General features: G+C 36.0%; 1 protein-coding gene across 2 annotated transcripts in view; it reads left to right on the top strand.

The window, feature by feature from the left end:
• Positions 1 to 4,518: 4,518 nt before the first annotated feature.
• The window catches only part of LOC149790578 (uncharacterized), a 76,731-nt gene continuing 66,527 nt past the window's right edge, over positions 4,519 to 14,722 (top strand). Inside the window, exons 1-3 of one of the 2 annotated variants that reach the window (XM_089972665.1) lie at positions 6,035 to 6,849; positions 8,569 to 8,689; positions 9,284 to 9,399. The gene's annotated coding sequence lies outside the window, so the exon portion shown is untranslated. Of the gene's footprint in view, positions 4,664 to 6,034; positions 6,850 to 8,568; positions 8,690 to 9,283; positions 9,400 to 14,722 lie in introns of those variants that run through there. The other variant, XM_089972666.1, reaches the window with a different exon arrangement.

Below are 14,722 nucleotides of genomic sequence, written 5' to 3'. Positions count from 1 at the left end.
AAATATGTAATCTTGAGTAATATATATGTCCCTAACGGCGATGAACCAAATATTTACTCAGAAATCAGAAATGATTTTACAGCCTTCTGTAGCGATTATATCATTATTGGAGGTGGCTTGAACTAAGTAGTAGATCTAGAATTTGATGCATATACTTGTGATACTCTGAATACTCTCAGAGTTGGTTCTTGAAATATCTGCAAAACATAATTTGGTGGACATTTGGAGAACGAGAAATATTGGTACAAAGTGATATCCCTGAAGAAAAGCAACCAGCTTAAAGAGCACAGGCTAGACGATGTTTCTTAACTCTGAGAATCTTTTTACAATGGTGGAAGAAACATAGAACCCGGCTGTAGAACTGGCCATAAAAGTGAATCTAGTCTTGAGCAAAACTGGTATACGTTTTCGAAATTCAATAACTCATTATTAAAAGATTCAGATAATATTTCTCTTGTTCAAGAAACAATTCGTCATTGTAAAAAGTCTTTATCTTTGCTCTAATCAAACATCTAATTCTGAGTAAATTCCAGCTTTTGGGGTAGTTTTTGCTATAAATGTTAAACTTTTTGGTAAAATGGTTCTGTTAGAAATTAGGGGGAAAACAATCTCTTTCACGGACAGTAGGACAACAAGAGCTATCCTGACTGGTACCGTAAAGACCGTTGCGTGACCCAGGTATATTGTAGACACGTATAGATCATCCAAAACATCCGCGTCCAGTTTATTCCCTCTCATCTTTAAAATGTTTAAACGGATATTATGTGAATGTATGCTTTATCTTAAAATTTAAACTACGTTAGTACTGCACCATTACCACGCTTCTTAGCAATGTCACTATGGGTATAATCTGACCAAAGGGCTAATGTTGCAGTACTTGTTTTTTATTTCAGTAAGTGTGTATATCTAACAGGGTGTGGATTTTAACTGCTTTCAAGATACCACTGAGGGACAAGTTCCCAACATGTTGGATATGATCCAGGGTCAGAATTCGATGCATATATAACTTCAACTTTTGAAGCTCATTAAATGTATGTATGTATGCATGATGATATGGTATGGACCATAACAGTTTCCTAGTCATGACCCAGAGGTAATTCTCTGCCCTAGTGCCATGACATAAAATCGATGTTCAATATTTGTCTATTAGTTTTCTCTTTGTGTCCTTCAATCGTATTATGGACAGGTCTGTACACAGTATTGGTCCAAAAAAAGTATGAAGTTTTCATGAAATACGAAACCTTATTACAACTGTGTTAAACGCTCATTGTACTTAATATGAAACCTATCATGGCACGGATCACGTTCAAATTTATAAATGATGTTCGTTTTAAATTCTTTCAAACGTATTTTATTTATTTTGGACAAGAATCATCGTTCTGTATTAAGGCAGGTATACCTTTTTTCGTGTACAAAAGATTTACAATAAATTTACTAATTTGTTTTAAAATTTACCTAAAATGCCTTTAAGGTTTCAGAAATCTTCATTACTATTCTTTGAGATCACATGTTTGAATTATTCTTCTCATTTCCAATGGAAATCCATAATTCTTTTCTGAAACATTATATTATTATCCTTGACAAGAAAACCCTATTTGATTTTCACATTATTATTGCCACTGACAAGATGAACTCTTTGCAGTGTGAGAATGGTGACCTCTGTCTTTATCTGTGTTTTAAGCCATCGGCATTTGTTGATGTTATTTGGAGACTGGTTTGAGAATAATCCCTTCTTCGCTTTTTTGTGAAACTTTCCGTTAATGTTATTATCAAACCTGTCTCTGCATGTTTATTATTAGGGTTTAAAGACTATGATATCGATAAGCAGGCAGCCATTTCGTAAAGCCATAACATAAGTGTGCATAATAGATAATACATTTAACATAAAGGCTATATGCTGGTAACCGTTAAAGAGCAGCAGCTTCCATCTCTAAATTTTGTTTAATCGACCAAGATTAAAAGCTTAAATCAGTAATTTGCTGATTATCTTCCTTAAGTTTAAATGTTGCGCGTGCCGATGGTGCGATTATTGACCATCCAACTGGAAAGCCAAACGTACATTTCAACCTGTTTATATATATGTTCTTAACGCTCCCATACTAAAAATACTTTCTTACTCTAATTATCCATTGACCACAGATCAAGAAACTCTAATTTCACACTTGCATAATTGTTATTGTTTCTCATTTGCATGATTCCTCAGTAATCTTTTCCAAGCCGAAGTTTAGTACTTCACGCCATTCAGTAAAAGACCCGACTGAAACACCCAAAACAAATAATGATCACTATATCAATTTAACAAAACGCATGTACATAATAATATCCAGATAATTCCCTGTAACGAACCGAAGGCAGACTATTGCAGAATCAGAGCGTGTTGGCCGGACGTCTTACTAGGAGTTACATAATTTTGGATCAATAAATATGCTTCAAAGATATTTAATCCTTGTGCAAGCGGGGCTTCTGCGGAAGGGCATATTCGGGCCGGATACCCCGTAGGGCGCCAAGATGGTGTGAAGAAACCTGGACCCAGGCGGAAAGAACATCAAACGGTAGGCGTGTAGACTAATTAGGGATGAGAGAAGCTAGATCTTCCCCTGGGAGGGGTCAATACATCGGGCGGAAAAATGCTTCATTCTTAGTCATAAATGCGCACAGACCTGTTAGTGAGCTGCTAATTCTCGGGGGGAGAGAAACGTATTGTGTAGTAAAGAAGGAAGCCTATGTTGAGGAGGGAATTTTAGCTAAAAGCCACTCCGATACTTAATTCGTAAAAAGAATGGAACTGAACTGTGTAAACAAGCTTCTCAAAGGAAGCTCCCAGGGTGCCGTGAGAGTCGGTGCTGAGATTATCCAGGGTGAACGAAGTAAAGACATCTTGTTTGCATAAAGGCGAAAATATGCGGACCTCTTTGTTTGCTCATCATGCCTTAGAGGAAATTCCTAACCTATCTCACTATGTTATATCTGCGTTTAAAAAATTGGTGATTGAAATAGGGCTTTAGAAGATACCTGTTGCGTTATACTTTCATCCTAGAAATATGATTCAGGAACATGCTGAAAATCACAAAAATCAGTAAATCTAATTTGATTAGCAACATTACAGATAAATATAACCTTTGACATTATTTCAAATTTCTATTTTGTTCAAGAAATATTCGATAAAACTGTGTTTTATTATCTCTAAACACAAATGTGAGAAATTTAGTGGATTTATATTTTTATTTAGGATCTTGTACGTAAATAAATATTATAAAAATTGTCACTAACGCATATGGTACAAATTACCATAAATTTCTAAATTATTACAAAGTGTTGTGAATATGAGAAATTGCCCAAATATACTTGTATATGCATATACATTTTTTGAAACTTAATGTAGATTTTTTGTACTCGTATCAATGTTTCATAGGTATAATGTACCGGTCTCTGCTGTAAGTTATTCTACTCCACTGGGATTCTTTCAATATAAAAAGGCATGCATCTGAAATCATTGAACTCGCAGATGATTGTAGGCGAAAATTCCGAATTCTTAATTAATATACTAGAAGTACCTGTCGTTGTTTGATTCTTGAACGTTTGTGAAAAGTCCTGGAACATATCTGAATGACATGGCTTTTATTTTGGAACCCAATACGCTATAAGCCCATTTATGTAACTAAATGTCGTTTATATTTGCTGTATACATGGATCTATGGTATAATTATACTGGTGAGATATACAGACATGAAACAAGTAATTGAAAGCACACAATTTTCTTGAAAATAATTCATCAATTTGTTTATTGTTTTTGTTTTAGTTAAATTATTCTAGCCATGTTTGTCTTGTTTATCATAGAGGGCGTCTGCTAACTACACACAAGAAAGTATGACTAGAAAAGAAATTACAAAAGAATCAGGAAGATGATTTTGTTTCGTGGAATTTATTGACACAATACAAATGGAAATGACTACTACATATATTGTTATATTGTTAGTTATTTTTTTCTTGTATCTTATTTGTAAGAATTTGATTTTTTAAATGTTATTCACATTTTTTTATAATTAATTATATACTATCTACCACATCCTACTGAACCGAAGAAATATCAGTTTAAATCCTCTTGATAAATAGGCAAAAATATATGGGGTCCTTCGAGTAAACAACGACTATATAGGATAAAGAAATACCGGAAAAGATCGGGAATAACTTCATGAGATTGCGGTGTTTACTTTGGGGGTTATTTGCGTTTTACGTCAACATCAACTTTGCCATTCCACCCATCCAGGTGTAAACGTTTCATAATGCATCTGCCTACTCCAGCGCAGCCAAACGCGTGAATAAACTTGAGTCTCGCAGTTGTCAAGGCAATAAACATATTTTATTAAGAAATCAGCTCACAAGGGCATGCGACAAAAGCATTGAAACATGTCACAATGAAATTTATACTATAACCAGTCTGTTGCTTACATCATCGTTAATAAAACACAAATACGGTATTTAATCACGCATCACAGGTTGGGCTGTTTCCAATAGCGCCAGACAGTAAATATTACTGGAATTAGACTGTGCTTGAATCAGTAGAACTATGATTAGGCTAACATCTCTTGAAATGTTACTTCAATTATTAAGCGGAATGCGTGGTGAACACTTCCTGATTTAGAAGAATTAGTAGCATTCAGTCGTAAGTAAACTAGTAAACTACTTTCTACTTTTGATTTCAGAGTCCGCCATATTGTAATATCTTATTTTGTCATGGCGTAAGTAGGGCACATGTCCGTAAGTGCATTTGAATCGTGTCAACCATAACGTAGACAGGACACCACCTAAATTAGCAATTTAGGGTCTAAAGACGGATTTACCCGAGTATGAGTACGTATCACTCTGCTCAGAGAAATAACCTAAATTATTTTCATTACACTTTAAATTTCACCTTCATGAATAGCGCAATCGAATTTAAACACAACATAATTACTGTCGACAAAACTGTGCACAAGAATATTCAAACATTGTATTGTACACGCATGAAATGTTGTACAACTGGGATCGGTGCACACTTGTAGAAATAGAATGCCATACACCAGATTAACTCACAAAAACTCATTTGTCTTTAAGGTAACTCAATCAGGTTTCTGTATTTATTCACAGTAGCTGATGAAATAGTACTTTAACATGCCAGAGAGGTCTCTTGACCGAAAGAATCCCGCTAGAAGTCATGTTTCCTCTGATTCCAAAGACTTCCATACAACTACTATTGTAAACAGGAAATACCAACGCGTCCAAACTATAAATAATTTTACTCTAATTAAAACATAACCACAAATCTCATAACTTCGCAATTGCCTGTCACCTGCTTGTTTTCTTCTCATTAACCTTCCATATTTCACGTCATGAAGCTATACAACTCAACCACCTAATACAGGGAACTATTTTTACTATACCACCTTAGATCAGTCAAACCATTAATTTAGGCACCGCGCCTTTGGCCTAGTGGTTAGAGCGTCCGCACCGGCCGAGTCATACCAAATACTTACAAAAATGGTACTAACAGCTACATCGCTTGGCGCTCGGAGTTTAGAGGTTAGTGTTAGGACTGGTCGGCCTGGTGTCAGGATAATGTGACTGAGTGGGACATCATGCTACATTTCTGCGGCATGATGCCCCAGTGCTAGACATCACTATAAACTGTCCCATTGCAGACATCGTAGCGATATGACCGAAAAATTGTTAAAGCTACGTTACAAATCTAAATGTTACACACACACACACACACACACACACACACACACACACTAATTTAGGCCACATTTTGCCTGTACATAACTCTACACCATATTTACCACTATAACAATAAATGACGCGAACTTCTCGTTTCTTCCATTGTATTATCTACCGGTCTCCAATCATGAATACAGCTCCTGGAGTCACACAATCAATTTACACAATTAGATTCAATTCTAACTGCAGGCATTTACCTGTATTACAATCTTTTTTTGTATGCCTCGATTATTTAAACAATTCCAAACAGTAAATTCCCAACACAGCCTGTTAGTTAATAGTGCAATGTGGACACATTATGTCGTTTAGTATAAGACGTTTTATTTTATCGATCAAAATTCGTCTGATTATGAAACCTTGTAGTTCGAATTCTTGGTTCCTATTTATACATCAAAATTTCATACATGAAGTTTCCTTTTCAAATGTTTTTATCTGTTACCTCTTATTTTTCTGATTCAATCAATCTCTTTTTCAAATCTTTACTCTATGGCTCAATCTTTAGAAGTCCCTTTTTTACCTTTCCTCTATCTTTTTACGATCTGCCACCCACTTTGAACCAACTACACTATTTATGTACAACCTTTGCACCGTGTAAGCATTGAGATCAACAAAGTATAGATTGGTGGATATTCCAATCGATTGGCCAATCCAAATCGACCATGCCGATGGAAAGTGACCTCACGACTTTAATACACACACAACTCCGTGCTTCAGTGCATAGATCCGAAATGAGTAGATAAACCACGCCCCCTCAGAGACTGTTAATGCAAACTCACGCTTCCCATTAAAATGGCTGAATCATCACAGAATACAGGCACCATGTCAGCTTCTCTCTCTCACTTATTCCCGATAACATTTGACTTAAATACCTTCCTGATTAAGACAAACTTTCCAGTAAAGTGTTGCAGAAGGGTTTGAACTACTTTACGCAAGGATATATATACACGAGATCAAAGTTTTGGAGTTTGAAAATAAGATTCGCGTAGAAGCAAGATGCAGGGCATCTATGAAGAGGAACCTGCCTCCGCACCGTCTGCACATCGAAATTACGGAGGAAAAGTGTGAAGATGCATACTGTTCATGTAAAGCGGGGTAAGATTTAATGTTTTGTATTTTTGTGAACTATTTTTAATGTTTGAACTGTTTAATACCCTGTAGTAATGGCAGCTGTTATAGTGTAAGTCATACATATCATGTAGGCGTTCGGTACCGACTATTGCAGTAATGTGTGTTGTGTTTTACAATTTAATTGCACATACGTTAAAATGGTGAATATGCACTTTATTTGGATCCTCATACATCCATTTTCCTTTAGAAAGTCATCATATTCACACTGTTCGAGAAGTACATTCGGCACAAACAAATGTTCAGTTACGTAAATGGATATATTTGGATGAAGTCAACATAAAGGTGTTAGCGTGCTGTAATCTCACAGTGAAAGTTGCAGCCGTTGAAAATAAGAATCATAGTATCCTGTTAGCTGTTGATTTCACCAATGGTCCTTTGCTCTTTACCCAGTTTATTTCCTGGCCACCTTTGTAAATGTTCACAGTGATCAATAATTTTAGTCTGCGGTCATCCATATATGACGTAGCGTAGTTTGGGCGATTATTTTGTACCTCATCCCCGGCCCCGTCACAAAAAACTCAGCCCCCTCGTATGATGCTACAAAGCTTTTCTTACCTCGAACCAATAAAAAATGTCAAAATTAAAATTGGTTTGAAATCCCTTTGCATTAGAAAAACAATACGACACTGCATTCTAAACTATTTCTTTGATAGATGTCGCTGGTATTGGTTTTGTGATGTCACATTTTTTAAATACCTCAACCGCCATCATCATACTTGTTCGATCCCCCTCGGTGTACAACGTCATATCTGGAAGCCTTTTGAGGACATTTAAGGTGCAAAGTCTTCATTAGTTGGGATTGAATAGACTTTGCATAAACTATATTACTATTCATTTTTTTTAAAAATTAATATTTATTTTCAGATGAGTAAATTCACATACATGACTATGCCGACATACAGTATACTAGAATACTAAGCTCACATATGCCAGGAATTTCAGGCAGCTGCACTGAAGACAAACAAAAAGACAGAGTCTGACATGCTTTATTTTTATTTATGTCACTGGGATGATTTACTAATTGCAGTTAGCAAAATTGTAACTTTGACACATGTTTGAAAATCTAAAATAATAATATATAAACACTTTCTCTGACATTTCACACAGTGGTGTAAGCAGTTTGTTTCAGATATATGCACCAATAACATTTAGTTTACTAATTAATGTGTATGATATCTGAAAAAATATATTGTTGCACGGTCAGTGGGCATTGCTCCCTTGTAGTAGGGCTAATTAAGTCCCTACAGGGTTTCAAACTACGTACCTTCACCACTGTTCCTGACCAGCTGAGCTGCACAAGCATACCTCAGCAATGGCATGTGCAAAGGGGATCGAAAATAAAACCAGTGTCACTTAATCCTGTCATGGTTGCTAGACCAACAGGGAGTAGGAAAAGGAAGCCATTGGGTTGCCAGACAGATATAAACAAAAAGTATGAATTTAAAATACAAATACCAACATTAATACTTGTTTAAAATCTTATTGTCGATGGAACATAGTTAACTATAGAAAATATTCGTGTAAATGTACAATACAATGGCATCAAACAGAACAAGTAATAAGGTGCGCATTGAGAATATGTGCAAAAATCATAGATGCCTAAAATAGGTACTGATATGAAATGATCACAGAAACAACATTATTTAACACGATTAGTTTATTACATTTCTCTTACATTTGGAGTACCGAAAGTGGATGAAAAGGATAGGTGTCATCTCTCTAGTTTGAAGGGAACACCCCTAGAGTGCTGAATTGTACCAAACATTCCTAAAGTATCAACACCTCTAGGACACGTGCAGATTGGGTCAGTATTATCGTATCAGGTACTATCCAATCATAGTATATTCAATGTTCATCCTTAACAAATACATCTTGAAAAAGTGTTAGAAGACAACACACTGTCCATTTTTTTTGTTGGCCTTTTGAAACGCAGATGTAGGAATAGTCAAATTTTAACTTTACATATGAGACGTTCTATACATACCATATGTTTGGCAATTTTGTTAGTCAAAAGTGTATCAGAAGCTGTCATTTTTCTACTTGCCGATGTGAACTGTGGAATGTTTATTTTCAAACCAAGTTCACTTTTTTGCATGTTAAAACATTTGTTTACCATTACGGCATCTCCCTTTTTAATATAACCAATTGATTTTAGCGTTTTAAGCATATCGTAAAAACCAGATTGTTCTATAATAGATTTATCCGAAGTTTACCCTCTAAATAATTCTGAAACAAACATTACACGACCTATCAACCCCTTTAGAGTTGTTCCAGAATTATAATCACTATATAACTGGCTCTTTAAGCTTAAGATCCTGATTCTTAGCTGCAACTGCTAACATATCCATTGCTAATATTCCTAAAAAAATAAGAAAAGTATTTCTTTTCTTCATTTCAGACAAAGTACCTGAGAGAAACTACACAACTAGCTCAGGACTGTTGTAATAAATCTGTGACAAGGGCTTCTCCAGAGTGTTTACCAAATGAGTTCAAACCACTCACTGAGAACACAAGGTGCATAAATCCATGTGACATTGAGGTACAGACAAGAAATCAGGCCTAATCTGATCACTGGTTTAATGAGAGAAAAATCCCCAGACTTACATCATCTAATTTTAGAAATGTAATATCAAGGAAATCAAACCCAGTGAAAAGTTTATTAACAATTTGTTTTTTAAAAAATGACGCGAAAGCCAAAGATCCTGAATCTAGTAAAAGACACGAGAAAACTGCTAAAGAATAGTATCTTGAATTATGCCCCAGACCTGCCAACCCTGACGAGTCCGTCTCATTAAGGCAGTTGATTTTGTTCCGTAAGATTGACCAGTTTTCAGTAAGGTGTAACAAAATATCAATAACTACTATTGTAAAGCTGGAACAAGCAATTAAAAGTTAGACGCACGACGATAAACATTATGTTCAACTGAAAAATTTGTTAAGTACGCGTAGACTTTATTTACCACTAGTACAGTTGCATAAACTTTAGTTCCGAACCCTATGCAACTCAATGGCTTGTTGCTATCTCTCAACGGGACGTAATTCTTGGAATTTGTTTCTATTTCACATGACGACGGTAATCGTATCTCCCGCCACGAGACATTCTCAAATGGGTACATGATGTCCAATAAACGAAATTGTGTCCTTTCCAGCTTTTATTCACAAGAATCAAAATACTCCTTTTTATTCCTCTGTGTTAATCTTTAACACTTTTTAGAAGTTTTCCCCCTTTTGTCTTAAACATGCATTGCTTTATGGACGCCATTTAACTTTTTTTTATAATCAACAGTTTGATCATGCAGACGCTTTGCATGAACGAATAGGTGCAGTTTAAAGTGTCTAGTGTGCTGCTGTAAAATTAGTCTGGTTCCCTTACTGATTTCAATAATCCTAATATGAAACTCTGATCCATATCAAACACGGATGAACCGATTATCCTGATTTTTCGACAACATTCATTTTCCGTAGTTTTTTGCCTGTATGCCGTAAGTCCCTATTTTAAGGGTAATTTTCGTAAGACGGCAAAATCTTAAGAGTTTGCAGGTCTGTGCTATATCCTTCTAGGCATTTCCATGAGTGAGGCTTTGTGGTTAATAATGACTTTTAATTTTTGGGTGCCTTGATTGATGGGGAAACTCTGTGACAATGGAGTGTGTGGAATTGTGGAAAATAAATGCCCCTTCTCTGTTAGAAGAATGAACATTGAAAAAGCATGCAATGATATACCAGATTTCTATTTACAGAAGGATGAGCTTGTCTCATTAAAGGAAACACCTAGTTACTATGCACAGCTTCAAGGCCAACGTATGGTTACAGGTTGTGAATTTTGCGAATTCATTGTGTACACACAGGATGATATGTTTGTGGAAAGAATTAAACCAGACATTCCATCTATTACTTAAATGTTACAAAAACGTTAGCCGAATTTTACAGAGATTATGCAATTCCATATCTGCAATCTTCAGAATAAGTGATGAAACTACTTACATGGGTTTTCAGTCTGTGTAGACACCTGTGACAAACAATTCATATCTGAACTGTAAGAAACAGATGCTTATGCACAATGATGTTAGTCAGCAAGTAGTTTTCATGTTTGTTTATATATATATATATATATATATATATATATATATATATATATATATATATATATATATATAATTGATTGTGAATTATAAGTAATATAATTGAAACACTTTTCAAACAGTATCAGTTCATTAACTTACTAGCTTTATATATTTATTTTAACATTAATGTGTGCATTTATTTTGAAATGAAACTTGTTAAATTTCATATGTAAAAGATTAATAAAGCTAGACATATTCTGTGAGTTACTTGGCCCTTACTTAGTTGTGTTTTCTTCCAAATGCAGGCATTTGCGTTTATGTTGACTGGTTTCATTTTGTTGTGAAGAAGCTCTTCTTTGGAAGTTTTTTTCTGGCACAGTACGTGAACCATCAGCTTGAAGCTGGTCTGGGTAATTCTCCGTCGGTCTTTTCCTCCAAGAAAGTGCTGCAAAATGAGTATATTTACAAAACAATGCATTACACGACAATAGAAAAAGCAAAGTAAATCTGACATTTTATATTAACATCAGCAAATAAACACTATATATATATATATATATATATATATATATATATATATATATATATATATATATATATATATATATATATTAGATGTATGGACAATGTAGTCTGAAATAAATAATTCTTATTCTTATTCTTATTCATGACCTAATCATAACAGAATATATACTCCATAATACATGCACTGACAATAACCCGATGTATTAACCTGTTGTTTATTCCTTCAATGCAATATCAAAATATCAAGAGGGCTGGTATGGGATAAATGTATACTTATAATTAAATCACTAATACTACAGGGTGACCTGGATGCCCGAGTGGTCAAAGGTTCTCATCTTTACTGGTCACTGTCATCTCACATACGTCCACATAGGTTCAGATCTCGGGCTCGACCAATGTGGGTATGTGAAAAAGCTTTTTAGTAGCTTCCCGTGAGTCTGTGGTTTTTCCTCAACCAGATAAACCTTTCCGCCGCCATGTATATCCTATGATGTACTGACAAAATGTAGTTGACCCATGATAACAACAACAATTACATAAACCAGCCTTACGAAATGTGTATTAGATATTTTTATATTTAACATTACTTTCAAGAATATTCGTATACCTTTTTACCATAGTTAAATCTAAATAGAATGAGCAAACGGCCTTGTGTTGGTTTATTCTGGCGATATTAAGATATTCGTGTGGTCAACGACACGCTTTGATCCATAGTTTCACCTTTTCCAAATCACGTTTTGGAGTTTGAAAACGTATAGAATGGCCTCCTTCCAACCTTTCCGGATATCTCTCATCTGCATTGCATGTTCCCCATGCACATCGACGCACCATTTTTTCAATATATCGCACAAAAATCACGAAAGTCTTTAATGCAGCTGTATTCTCACCACGCGTATGTTTGTAGGTAAAACATGGTGGATGTTACCGTAGCACCGGACGCAATTAATCGATTGGTCAATATTTGTGGATTTGATTGACAGGTCGGATCTATGTATTCCTCTAAATTCACATAATATATTAGAAGTTATGATCAGTTATGACAAGTCTTCTCAAATAGATGATTGTCATCTTTGAGCAGGTAATTTAATTTAACAATCTTGTATTGTTGTACAAAATACGCGAACGGGTGATACTTCAAAATGGAAACGCTCTATACAACAACGTGTTGTTACTAAAACCAGCTGATCGGAGGATGCAGGAAGTAGCAGCATAAAAATATCTTCAATGAACCTGATAGATGTCTGTCCCCACAAACGAAGATATGAAACAAAGTTATGCTGCAAAGAACCTGTCAAAATCTAAAAATCCATCCATCCATCACCCATAGATACAATCCAGTATCATATAATTTCCTGGCTATTTGATTTCGCATGGAATGGTATTAACACTCTACTGATTAACTAAATACACTGGTCAACAGTGAAATCATTACTGACTTGAAAAGGCCCTAATCTGTAGTATTTTGGTGTGCCGAACACGAATATAACCGTGAAAAATTTGTATTGGCTCTCGTTTTGAAGATATTCATATACCTCATTTTCTATGTTTCACTGTGTAAATTTCTCCAGTAGGACTGCAGCAACATCCGGAATAATGATGTAACATTGCATAATACCATCATGCTCACATCATCCACAGTTGATTGCATCATTTTCTGATGCAATGCAATACTAATGCCATGCGGCTGCTGAAGTAAGTTGACGTCAGCAGTGTACTATACATGTGTAGGCCTATTATACTAATGCCAGGCGGCTGCTGAAGCTGACGTAAGCAGTGTACTATATAAAGCCCAATCAGATAGGTTCAGCATTTAAAATATTTTAGACGTTGTGCGAGACAGTTCAAGCTACTGTTACATAAAACTTATTATTTTATCCATTTACGTACAATAAAGAACAGTAATGCCTCGAAAGTGTGTTAATACCGCGGACAATTTTTGCTATATTTGTGGGGAAGTGACATTTGCCAACCAGAAGAAAAGTATCAATTCTCAAGTGAAGAAGGCATATCATCTTTACTTCGGATGCAAGGTTGGTGACCAAGACAAGCCTTGGGCTCCGCATATATGCTGTGCTACATGTACAACACAGCTTTCACAGTGGTTGAATTGCAAAAGGTCATCAATGCCGTTTGCAGTCCCAATGGTGTGGAGAGAGCCAAGCAACCACCTAAATGACTGTTACTTCTGCTTGGTTCCTCCTCTTTCCGGCGGAATAACGAAGCGAAAGAAGTCGAGAATAGTCTACCCAAACATTCCGTCTGCATTGAGACCAGTTCCACATGGTGAGGGACTTCCTATTCCAGAACCTCCAGCAGAATATTCTCTTGATTCATCTGACGAAGACAAAGGTGAGTCGACCTGTTCTTCTCCTGGTCCATCAGCATGCAGTGATCCAGATTTTCACTGTGGTGCATCATCAACCCCACACAGAATAACACAGGAAGAACTAAATGACCTGATTCGTGATTTGGACTTATCAAAGAACAAGGCAGAATTGCTAGGATCAAGACTCCAACAATGGAATCTTCTAGAAGAAGATGTCACAATTACTGCATATCGAAAGCGCCACCAGCAATTGGAGCCTTTCTTCAGAAAGGAAAGTAATCTGATATTCTGTTCCGATATTGAGGGCCTCATGAATGCTTTAAAAATCACTCATGACCCACAAGAATGGAGACTATTTGTGGACTCTTCGAAACTGAGTCTCAAGGCTGTGCTTTTGCACAATGGAAACATTCTTCCATCTATTCCAGTAGCGTATGCTGTCCACATGAAAGAGACATACGATAACTTAAGGCAGCTACTGAATTCCATTGCGTATAACAAGTACAGCTGGCACCTCTGTGGTGATTTGAAGGTAGTTGCCCTTTTAATGGGACTGCAGCAAGGATATACAAAATACATGTGTTTCTTATGCGAGTGGGATAGCCGAGCAAGGGAAATGCACTACATGAGGAAGGAATGGACTCACAGGCAGAATGTAGCCATTGGAGAGAAGAATATCCAACACCCAGCTCTGGTTGAGGCTCAGAAAATCTTGCTACCACCCCTTCACATCAAACTAGGTTTGATGAAGAACTTCGTGAAAGCCATTGACCGGACTTTGCCAGCATTCCGATACCTGCATGAAAAATTCCCTCGACTCAGCGAAGCAAAGATTAAAGAGGGAGTTTTTGTGGGTCCTCAGATTCGAGAGCTTTTCAAAGATGACCGGTTCAACAACTTGCTGGAAGGTGACGCGAAACAA

This window comes from Sinohyriopsis cumingii, chromosome 10 (assembly GCF_028554795.1).
Source record: "Sinohyriopsis cumingii isolate HCF-2022 chromosome 10, ASM2855479v2, whole genome shotgun sequence".
In the NCBI taxonomy this organism is placed as follows: Eukaryota; Metazoa; Mollusca; class Bivalvia; order Unionida; family Unionidae; genus Sinohyriopsis; species Sinohyriopsis cumingii.
This window is presented reverse-complemented; position numbering and strand designations above follow the sequence as displayed.